The sequence below is a fragment of the Eubalaena glacialis genome, chromosome 14 (assembly GCF_028564815.1).
Source record: "Eubalaena glacialis isolate mEubGla1 chromosome 14, mEubGla1.1.hap2.+ XY, whole genome shotgun sequence".
Classification (NCBI taxonomy): domain Eukaryota; kingdom Metazoa; phylum Chordata; class Mammalia; order Artiodactyla; family Balaenidae; genus Eubalaena; species Eubalaena glacialis.
Genome location: NC_083729.1, coordinates 65,204,422 through 65,216,451, shown reverse-complemented (window position 1 = coordinate 65,216,451; position 12,030 = coordinate 65,204,422). Strand labels below are relative to the sequence as shown.

The following is a 12,030-nucleotide window of genomic DNA, read 5'->3' as shown; positions in this document are numbered from 1 at the left end:
TTAGGGGAATTATATAAACATGGAATTATAAAGATAACCCCTAAAACAAATACAAACCTTTCTAATTATGACAAGGAAAACATATATAGAGCAAACAAATTTACACAGTATAGTGATTTTTCAAAAGCTATGAAAACAGTGTATACCTTAAAATAATATAACTAAAAATAACTAAACTTACCTATTAAAGTACTTTAAAAACAGATTTGATTGCAAAACAAAATTCTGCTGTATTCAAGAGACTACAACAAAGTGATTCAGAAAGGTTGAAAATAAAAGGAAGGGCAAAGGTATACTAGGCAAGTGCAGCCCCGTAATAAAAAAACAAAAAGCATGATTTTAATATCAGACATCATTGAATTTAGAGCAAAAAGCACTAAACACGACTAAGAATGGCACTTTAATGCTAGGACACAAAGCAGAGAAGAGTAGAGAATTATCAAGAGGAGCATAAGAAATATATTCAGTAAGAGAGCTTGTTGGAGGGAGAGTCTATTGAAAATATATCAGTTTTGAATACCAGTGTACCAAATAACATAGTATCAACATTTTTTAAAGAAATATAATTATATGTATGAAAGAAATCTGCACCTTCCTGAAGTGCTCATGGAATAGTCACAAAAGTTGACCATATGTTAAGCCACAAATAAACCCCAAAACTTTGATGAATTCCAAAAAGTACAAGTAGATCAGTCAACATTCTCTGAATACAGTGCAATAAAACTAGAAATAAATAGCAAATACAGAACAAAAAGTCACTACCACCTGGAAATTTTTAAGCTGTTTAATAGCTTTTGAATCAAAGAGGAAATCAGGCAAAAATTGCAGTATATCTAGGAAATAATAATAATGAAACACTACATATCAGAACCTATGTGATACAAAAAAAGTTAATGCTGAGAAAAATTCATATCTTTAAACTATATAAATTTCATTATTTTATATTAGTAAACCAGAAAAACTGAAAATAAATGAAGCAAGCAACTCAAGAAGAAAAGAAAAAACAAGCTTAAGGAAAGCTAAAGGAAGGAAATAATAAAGGTAAAAACAAACAGTAATGAATATGAAAATAGAAAATGGTAGAACAAATGAATAAATCCAAATTTGTTCTTTGGGGAAAAAATAGGAAATAGATCAACCATTAGTTAACTTAGTTTTAGGAAAAGGGCAGGGGGAAAAGGCACATATACACAAAATAAGATAAGGAGAAAGTAACCACACTTGTGTGAAATGCATAATTCTCCATGAAAATATAATTACCGAAAGTGAATTCAGAAGAGACAGAAACCTGCCATTTCCCATAAAAGGAATAGGGAAAGTTATCAAAGAACTACCCTCCCCCAAAATAAAGTACTGGAACCAAATGGTTTTGCAGGGGAATAATACCAGACTTTTAAAGAACAGATTGTTAAGTTTTTTAATCATTTTATACCACAGAAAGAAAAAAAAATCCTTCCAAATTCTTTTTGTGAAGATAATGTAATATTGATCCTAAAATCCAGCAAAGAAAAACTACAGACCAGTCTCACTTATGACTATCTATTAAACATCCCAAATAAAGTATTAACAATAGGATCCAGCTCATATTAAAAAAATCATCTACAGGAATGCAGAAATGGTGCAGTACTGAAATCTATTAATATAGTTTACTATGTTAATATATCTAAGAAAAATATGATCGTGTTTATTTCCATACATACTGAAAAAATGGTGTTTAATAAAGTGCAACATCCAATCTTTTTTTAAAAAACCTTAAAAAATTAGGAACAGGTGGCTATTCCCATAGTGTATGTCTATGACAACTCAAAAACCAGATCTTACTTAGTGAAAAGACACTGAATATATTCCTGTGTAAGACAAGTAAGTTTGCTATCATCACTGTTATCTAACAGTATTTTAGAGATTTTCACTGATATAATTGCACACATAAAAAAGAAGTTAGAATATAGAAACAAGGAAAGGAGGGACTTCCCTGGCGGTCCAGTGGTTAAAAACACTCTGCGCTTCTGCTGCAGGGGGGCGCGGGTTTGATCCGGGGAACTAAGATCCCACATGCCGCGCGGCATGACCAAAAAAAAAAAAGAGAAAATGATCGTTATTTGCAGATTAATGGTAATATATCTAGAAAACCCAAAAGAATCAACTAGAAAATTACTTCAAACAACAAAAGAATTCATGGCAATGATCAGGTACAAATATTAATACAGATATAAGTACCCTTTAGGGCTTCCCTGGTGGCGCAGTGGTTAAGAATCCGCCTGCCAATGCAGGGGACAAGGGTTCGAGCCCCGGTCCGGGAAGACCCCACATGCCACAGAGCAACTAAGCCCGTGCGCCACAACTACTGAGCCTGCGCTCTGGAGCCCGTGAGCCACAACTACTGAGCCCATGTGCCACAACTACTGAAGCTCGTGTGCCTAGAGCACATGCTCTGCAACAAGAGAAGCCACTGCAATAAGGCCATGCACCACAATGAAGAGTAGCCCCCACACACCGCAACTAGAGAAAGACCGCACAGCTATGAAGACCCAGCACAGCCAAAAATAAATAAAATAAATAAATTTATTTTTTAAAAAATAATAATAATAAGTACCCTTTATATTATTCCAGAACAACAAACCAGAAGTTAAAATGGCAGAAAAGTTCTCATCACAATAACCAAAATGATCAAATAAATGCTTATGAATGAAAATAATAATAAATGTGCAAGATTTATATGAATTAAAATGCTATTGAGAAACACAAAAGAAGACTTGAACAAATGAAAAGTCATTAGTTCTTGGGAGGACTCAGACCAGAAAGATGTCAGTTATCTCTAAATTAATCTATAAATGTAATGCAATTCCCAGTAAAATTTCTAACAGAAGAACTAGACATCTTGATAATAAAGTTAAAATTAGAAACAAAAAACAAACAAGAATAGCTAGAGACTCTTCCTCTCAAATATTAAACAGATATTCACAGTGTGATACTGGAAATTGAAAAAACAGCAATAGAATACAATTTAAAGTCCAGAAATAGACCCAAATAACATGGGGGGATTTAGTGTATAATAATGATGCTATTTAACATTAGTTGAAAAAAGTATTCAACAAACTAGATAGCCATGTGGGAAGAAATTAAGTTAGAGTCATACGCACAGCTTACACCAGTATAAATTCCAAAAAAAAAATTTTTTTTTTTTATAAATTTATTTATTTATTTATTTTTGGCTGCATTGGGTCTTTGTTGCTGTGCACTGGCTTTCTCTAGTTGCAGAGAGTGGGGGCTACTCTTCGTTGCGGTGCACGGTCTTCTCATTGTGGTGGCTTCTCTTGTTGCGGAGCATGGGCTCTAGGTGTGCAGGCTTCAGTAGTTGTGGCTCGCGGGCCCTAGAGCGCAGGCTCAGTAGTTGCTGATGGATCAAAGATTTAAATGTAAAGATTGAAAATATCTAAGTACTAGAACAGACTGTATCAGTCTGGGTCCAATCAGGAAACAGAAACCACACAGTGATTTAAACAAGGAAAAAGTATATAGAGTATTTAAACATAGTTTAACATATTAAACTATGATAATATAGCAATTATAAGATATAGGAGAGCTTTTTGTGGTACCCTAGGGCTGAGGGAGAGATCTCAAAGAAGGACAAACTTGGAAAGGGGACCCCTTTCCCAAGGCTGGGGTTTAGACCCAGTTGGAGAATATATGGTTGCAGCTCACTGGATGCAAAGAAGTTCACTGGTTTGCTCAAGCCAGAGCTGGTTCATGGCTACTGGGAAAGCAGGAAGCAACCCTCCAGGTGTAGGCACAGTGGCTGATGCATAGGCATGCAGAGAGTGGAGAAGCCAATGTGGGCAGGAGGCCTGGAGTAAGCAGTGTCCGTGTTGGAAGAACAGCAGCATTCGGAGGACCACAGGAGACAAAACTTCTGAGGGGAGGGACAGGTGAGCAAAGGGAATCAGGCATCAGTGCAAGCAGGAGGCCTGAAGCATGCAGTGTCCATGCTGAGTGGACAGCTGACAGGTGATCAGGTTAGGGCTGAGAAGTTCCTAGTGTCTTAGTCAGCTCAGGCTGTGACTGGCTGGTTTAAACAATAGACATTTATTTTCTCAAGGTTTAGAAGGCTGGAAGTCCAAGATGAGGGTGCCAGCCTGGTCAGGCTCTGGTGAGAGTCCTCTTCCATCTTGCAGACAGCGGCTTTCTTGCTATGTGCTCACATGGCCTTTCCTCAGTGCATGTACATGAAGAGAGAGCTCTGGTGTCTGTTCTTCTTCTAAGAGCATCAATCCCATCATGGAGGCCCCACTCTCATGACCTCATCTAAACCTAATTACATCCCAGAGGCCTTTCCTCTAAATACCATCACATTGGGAGTTAGGGCTTCAATTTATGAATTTTAAGGGGACACAAACATTCAGTCCATAACACCAAGGGCCTACAAGTTCTGGGCATGTGGGTGGAGCACTACCAGGTAACTTCATACCCCACTGGTTTCAGCAGGAGTGCACCTTCCTCCTGCAATGTCCCTCCAGTACAGTCTACTCAGAAAACTTAACATCATGATTACTGTAAAGGAGAAAGACTTAAAGTAGAATTCTGCCCATTATTGCAGAGATATACTGAAGGGTGAATTTTGAGCTGAGAGGCAATAAATCAACAATTAACATACAGACCATGGGGGAAAATGTAACAGTAAGAAAGGCCTTTCTAATCATAACACAAAAGCCAAAATTCCAAAAATAAAAGATTAATAAATTCAGCTGAATAAATATAGAAAATAGAAAATAGAAAAAATAGAAAATATACACTTGGCCAAAAAAAAAAAATACTGTGTGTAAAATCTAAAGACAACTAACAATATGAGGAAAAATATTTGCTTCTATATCACATAGGGTTAATTTCCCTAACCGCATAAAGATTTCCTTAAAATCAATAAAGATAATGACCAACAATCAATAGAAAGTGAGAAATTATATACAGTTTTCATTAAAGGAAATACACATGATGCTGAAACATTGAATATGTTCAGTCTCACTTATAAAAGAAATGCAAGTTAAAACTACATTGAGATGCTATTATTTTTCACCTATTTGGCTGGCAAAGATTTTTTTTTAAGTTTAATGACATACTGTTTATGAGGATATAAAGAAGCAGACACCCTTATATGCCATTTATGGGCATATATTTTAACACAATTTCTATAGTGGGCAATTTGGTATCACAATTTACATACCCTTTAACCTGGCAAGTCTGTTTTTAATAGGTTTTGTTTTGTTTTGTTTTGGCTGCACTGGGTCTTCGTTGCTGCACGTGTGCTTCTCAAGTTGTGGCGCATGGGCTCTAGAGTGCATGGGCTTAGTTGCAGTATGTGGGATCTTAGTTCCCCAACCAGGGATCAAACCCAGGCCCCCTGCATTGGGAGCACAGAGTCTTAACCACTGGACCACCAGGGAAGTCTCACAAGTCTGTTTTTAGAAACTTATCCTACAGATATGTTTTCATATGTGCAAAAATGATTTGAGTATAAGATTATTCATTTCAGCATTGTTTGCAGTAGCAAAGGATTGGAAACAACCTAATGTTAATTAATAGGGAATTGGTTAAATAAAGTTATGGTCCATCCATTAATGGAATACTATGTAGCCATAAAAATTGACACTTTTTATATATTGAATGTAATGATTACCCAAATTTACTCTGCAACAAAATCAAGATACGAAAGAGTATCATAATCTCTTCTATTTTGGTAAGAAGAAAGATCAAGTTTATCATTTATATTTTCTTCCATGTAAAGAAATATCTCTGGAAAGATACCCAATAAGCTAGTAATATTGATTGCCTCCAGTAAAGTACTGGTTAGCTGAAGAACAAGTGTAGGAAGGTGACTTTTTCTACATATTCTTTTGTAACCTTTGAATCTTGAATGCTTGTTGAATGAGAGAAGAAAAATCGCAACAAAATTTTGGAAACTATAATACAGGTGAAAAGTGATAATTGACTTAGCAGTCCCAAGAGAGCTAAATCTTAAGCCAGTAGTGGGAAACCCAAGGAAGAAAGCATTTTAAACCACCAAGTTCTCAAAAACCTTAGGAATTGGTAAAATCAAGTACTTCTGGAGGTAAGAATGAAGGTAGAGCTAAAAGTAGAAAGATGTTGAACATCTGTTTAAAAAGCAGTTTGACCTTTAGATGCTCTCTTCTACTCCAAAAGCAACAAACTTACTCGTCACCTTAGATGGGGCATCGCAACATGCCCCATACCAATGGACCCCTAGGAATTTCACTGAGGTAGAAGGCCCCTGAATTTTAGTCGAATTTATTTCCTACCCTCTGGCGTACAAATGTCTTACCAATAAGTTAGAGTAGGTGCTACTTCTTGCTCACTAGGTCCACTCAGCATAATGTCATTAATGTAATGGGCCAGTGTGATAGCTTGTGGAAGGGAATGGCAGTCAAAAATCCCTGTGAACTAAATTATGACATAGGGCTGGAGAATTGATATACCCCTGAGGTAGGACAGTGAAGGTGTATTGCTGGCCTTGACAGCTGAAAGCAAACTGCTTCTGTGGGACCTTATAGACAGGAGTGGAGAAAAGGCATTTGCCAGATCAATAGCTGCATACCAGGTACCAGGAGATGTGTTAATTTGCTCAAGCAATGAAACCACATCTAGTACAGCAACTGCCGTTGGAGTCACCACCTGGTTAAGTTTATGATAATCCACTATCATTCTCCAAGACCCGTCTGTCTTCTGTACAGGCCAAATTGGCAAGTTGAATGGGGATATGGTAGAAATCACCACCCCGGCATCTTTCAAGTCCTTGATGGTGGCACTAATTTCTGCAATTCCTCCAGAAATTCAGTATTACTTTTATTATTTTCCTAAGTAGAGGCAGTTCTAGAGGCTTCCACTTGGCCTTTCCCACCATAATTGCCCTCACTCCACAAGTCAGGGAACTAATGTGGGGATTCTGCCAGATGTTAGGTATGTCTATTCCAATTATGCTTTCTAAAGCTGAGGAAATAGCCACAGGATGCGTTTGGGGACCCACTGGACCTGATATAAAATTTCGTTGATCACCTGACCTCCACAAGCCCCTACTCTGACTAGTGGGCAACAATGATGTTTGGGATCTCCTAGAATTAGTGTCAGTTCATAGCCAGTGTCCAGTAGACCCTGAAACGTCTGATTATCCCCTTTACTTCAGTGTACAGTTACCCTGGTAATGTTCAAATCTTTCTGGTCCTTTTTTCTTTTTTTTTTTTAATTTATTTATTATTTAGTTTTGGCTGTGTTGGGTCTTCGTTTCTGTGCGAGGGCTTTCTCTAGTTGCGGCAAGTGGGGGCCATTCTTCATCGCGATGCGCGGGCCTCTTACTATCGCGGCCTCTCTTGTTGCGGATCACAGGCTCCAGACACACAGGCTCAGTAGTTGTGGCTCACGGGCCTAGTTGCTCCGCGGCATGTGGGATCTTCCCAGACCAGGGCTCGAACCCGTGTCCCCTGCATTGGCAGGCAGATTCTCGAACACTGCGCCACCAGGGAAGCCCTTTCTCGTCCTTTTTTGGTAGTTTTTTAATTCTTTGTTCACGGTGTTGAATCCCTCTTTTATTTCTTTAAACATCTTAAAGGTACTTAAATATATGTGATAATTCTAATATCTGAAGTGGTTGGTATTCTAATTCTCCTGTTTGTTGTTTCTGCAGACTCTCTCTCATAATGTTTGTTTCCTCACTGATTTTGTAATTTTGGATTATGAGCTTACCTTAAGCTGATCTTAATGTGTGAGAATTCTGTGAGGACTGAGTTTAGGGTGTATACCTGAGGTGCTATCAACCCAGGACCACTTTAAGTTATGTTTTAAACTTAGGGTTTCCTAGACCCTGCAGATAAAGACAAATCCCAAACCCACATGAGGGGAGATATGTGGTTTCTAGGTCCCAGCAGTGATTTCTTTCTCATTTCTACTCAGAGCTCACATAAGCCAACAAGTTTCATTGTCACCTCCCTTGACCAGCGAGTAGATTCTTTCTAGCCCACCTTTTCACTGAGAAAATAACCTTTTGAATGGTCTTAACTTTGAGCCAGGATGGCAGTTCCAACTCTTCTCCTTATGAGGGCCTAAGGCCTTGTCTCCTTCTCCTTTACAACACAAAGCCCTAGGTTCCCAAGATCAACAAGTAAAGCCAAGGCTTTTATACCTATCTCACACTGTAGTTTCCGGTTGTCCCCACTTTGGTACCTGGGGATTTCCCTTAATTTCTTATGAATTCAACTATGCATATAAAAGATATTTGTGTTTTATCTAGTATGTATATTGTTAGGTGGTGGAAGAGTGTGTTTCAGATATCTATTTATTTGTAGGTGCTTTTTACATATTAAGAATATTAATGTCGGGGCTTCCCTGGTGGCGCAGTGGTTGAGAATCTGCCTGCCAATGCAGGGGACATGGGTTCGAGCCCGGTTCTGGGAAGATCCCACATGCCGCGGAGCAACTAGGCCCGTGAGCCACAATTACTGACCCTGCGCGTCTGGAGCCTGTGCTCCGCAATAAGAGAGGCCGCGATAGTGAGAGGCCCGCGCACCACGATGAAGAGTGGCCCCCACTTGCCGCAACTCGAGTAAGCCCTCGCACGGAAACGAAGACCCAACACAGCCATAAATAAATAAATAAATAAATAAAAGAATATTAATGTCATGCTAATCATATACATTGCAAGTATTTACCCAGTTTGTTTTTTGTCTTTAACTTTATTCATATTCTCCTTTACTTAACAGAAAATTTTAATTTTTATGTGGTCAGATCTCTTCATTTTTCCCTTTATGGTTTCCTACCTTTGTTGTCATGTTTCCAAAGGCCTTCCCTACCAGAAGATAGTATCCTTTTTTTCCTACTATTTTCCTAGTTTATTTTTTCAATAAATTTCTCATTATTGAATAATTTTAGATTCATCAAAAAGTTGCAAAGGCAGTACAGAGAATGCCTATATTTTCTAACTTATATTTTTCCTCCCCCTGAAATTTATTATATGTGCATCCATTTACCATTTATTCAAAAATAATTTGTTTAATAAAACTGTGTTCCAGGTACTGTTCTAGGCCCTGCAGACCTGGCAATGAAGAGATAGATCAGATTCCTCCTTTAGTATATTATTATATTGAGCTTATATTCTAGTGAGATAGACAGACAATAACTTGTCAACATACTTTGGAAAATGTCATTCTAGTGTGACTCTTATCCCTTTCTATTCTGAGGCTATTTATCTCACTTGTTTGTAAAGTTAGTAGAAAGTGGGAATTATGTCTTTTTTTAGGTACCTAGTACATCATAAGCACATAATAATAAATGTTTTTTAAAATGGATGACTGAATGGACCTATGTCATTTACATAGATACTATTTTTTTTCCACTTATTTTTGTCAGTTGTAGAATAGGGCCATTAAGTCAATACAAACCCCTTCTGTTTAATCAGCAATGTCTTAAGTGCTTTTAGAGTTTGATAGTGATAAAAAATAATAACCACAGCTAACACTGAGTACATACTGTGTGACATGAACTAAGTCATTTAATAGTCTGTAAGATAAGTATTTCCATTGTCCCCAATTTCTAACTGAAGACATTTTAGCTTAAGGACTCATAGTCAATAAGAGGAAGAGATAGGTTTGGAACTCAAGTCTATTTGGATCTAAAACCTGAACAAAGACTAGTACTTCTTTAACTAAAATGCCCACTACTCTTCAACAAGCATCCTCTACTCTTGTCAGGCACATTTCCTCTTTCTCTCTGACACATTATATTCACTTTCAACCTCCATAGATGCTTGTATTGAACTTTCAGCCTCTCTACCAATCCCCCAACACACACACATAAACACATAAAATATTGTATTCTTTTTACAAATCTTACCCTTTCAATTCTCAGCCCAATCTCACCCCCTTTCCAACAACACTTACCTTTCTTTTTCTAAATCTCTAAAGTATCAATAGTCTATAACAGTCTCTTTCAACTGGGATACACATACCACTAGGGCTATAAGACTTCCCAGAGTACACAGGAATATATAATTTTAAAGAATTGATATATAGATCCTCAATTTCCACTAGTATTCTTTTCTAAAATTTCTCTGACTAATTATGCCTATGATGAGGGTGTCAGGCTACTTTGTCATTCCCACCATCCCTTTCACAATTACCCTTCTTCCACTTCACAAAGAAAATCCAAAATAAAAAGGAAGAGGTGAGAGGTACAAATCTTTCACCCACTATGAATTTTACTGTGATGAATTGCCATGTGGTTTTAAAACTTGCAGGGACACCTAACAAGGAATAATTCAAAATATTGGCATCAATGTAAGAAAGTAAATGACTTATGATTGGGTTAAGAATCTTTTGCAACCAGGTGATTTCCAATTTTAACAAAATTGAAGGAAGACTAAATTGAGGGACTTCCCTGGCGGTCCAGTGGTTAAGACTTCGCCTTCCAGTGCAGGGGGTGCGGGTTCGATCCCTGGTCGGGGAGCTAAGATACCACATGCCTCGTGGCCAAAAAGCAAAACAAAAAAACAGAACCAATATTGTAACAAATGCAATAAAGACTTTAAAAAATGGTCCACATCAAAAAAAAATCTTAAAAAACAAAGACTAAACTGAGTAGCAGCTGATAGATCATTTAAATAATTTTTATTAGTATTTATATCCCTATATAATTTTTGGCATATGGCTCAGAATGAATTTGACAATTTGATTGACATCTATATTTATCAGGACGATGGTTCTCAGCACTAGAAACCTCCTAGAAAATAAGAATAGGATTAATACTGAATGTTGGTGCCATTCAATCAGTAATTTATTTATTCACACATACCTTAACTAATTGAAAAAAGAACGCAACATGCTCATGCCATTAAGAGATGCATTTCTAATTAAAGTTTATGCTTAATGCCAATAATTATCAAAATAGGTAATATATATGTTGTTTTGATCAATTGTATATGACAATAATTTTAATAATAGCTCAATCTAGATTATTAATTAGAGCCTATAGTCATAGGAAATTTTAAAATCTTACAACATGTAAATATTTTTGACACAGAGAAGTATGATAAGATGATCAATAAAAAACTGCCAACCAAAAAATTCTATTACATTATGATAAAACTCTATGAGAAAAGTGAAATGGAAATATGAATTCAAGGAGAAAAATGAATAATATTAATTTCCATCTGTTAAAAAGAAAAAAGAGCTTGCTCATGTACTTTTTAAATTGAATAATGCAAGTATCAAATCCCTATGATATTTAGATTCTATTGGATTATGTTTTAAAGAGTAGTGGTATAGTTTTATTTTGAAATATTGATATTTAAATATGCTGGAAGTTATATCCTTAACAACTACGTACTTACTTAAAATCTAAATGTCAACTTAAAAACGTATAAAGGAGTGTATCATTTTTCATATTCTTTTAGGGAGTACATGAAAAGAAATGCTCAAAGGCTACTAGTCTGTACTTGAGTAGGTTTCTTATCTTCCTATCTAGATTACAAGTTCTCTTTGTGTAAGAATTATATACTATTTATTGTGTTTTTCCCAGAGATTCATGGAGAGGAGCATGTAAGCAAAGTAACATGCTCATGAATTTTATGTGCATTTTGCAAATATTGCTCAATTCTGCTCTTTGATTAGGAAAGTTTCCTTATCCCAAATATAATTCCTCCCCACCCCACCCCCACCTGCTATTGATGCTTGGAATTCCTTCAAATAGTGTCACAAATTTTAATTACACATTTATTCAAAATGCATATATTCTTAGGAGACGTAACATCGATCTAGAGTCAGATTAGATTAGATTACTTCCTGAGAACAAGTTTTTGTGAAGGAAAGTGAGGAGAGCCAGGAGATTTACATGTTGATTCCTTGACCTGACTGCAGACTAAGCCAAGCATCTCTGCTTAAAGTGATCCTGAGGGGCAGATTAGGTAGGACCTTATCAGTTCTAAAATGATCAAAATCCTCATTTCTGATAAAACATCGCTCTTGAATAGAGAAGCTT

At 36.7% G+C, this 12,030-nt stretch overlaps 1 protein-coding gene across 4 annotated transcripts in view; it reads left to right on the top strand.

Annotated features, from left to right (window-relative positions):
• M1AP (meiosis 1 associated protein) overlaps positions 1 to 12,030 on the top strand; it is an 89,037-nt gene that overhangs the window by 11,823 nt on the left and 65,184 nt on the right. The gene's annotated exons all lie outside the window — the stretch shown is intronic.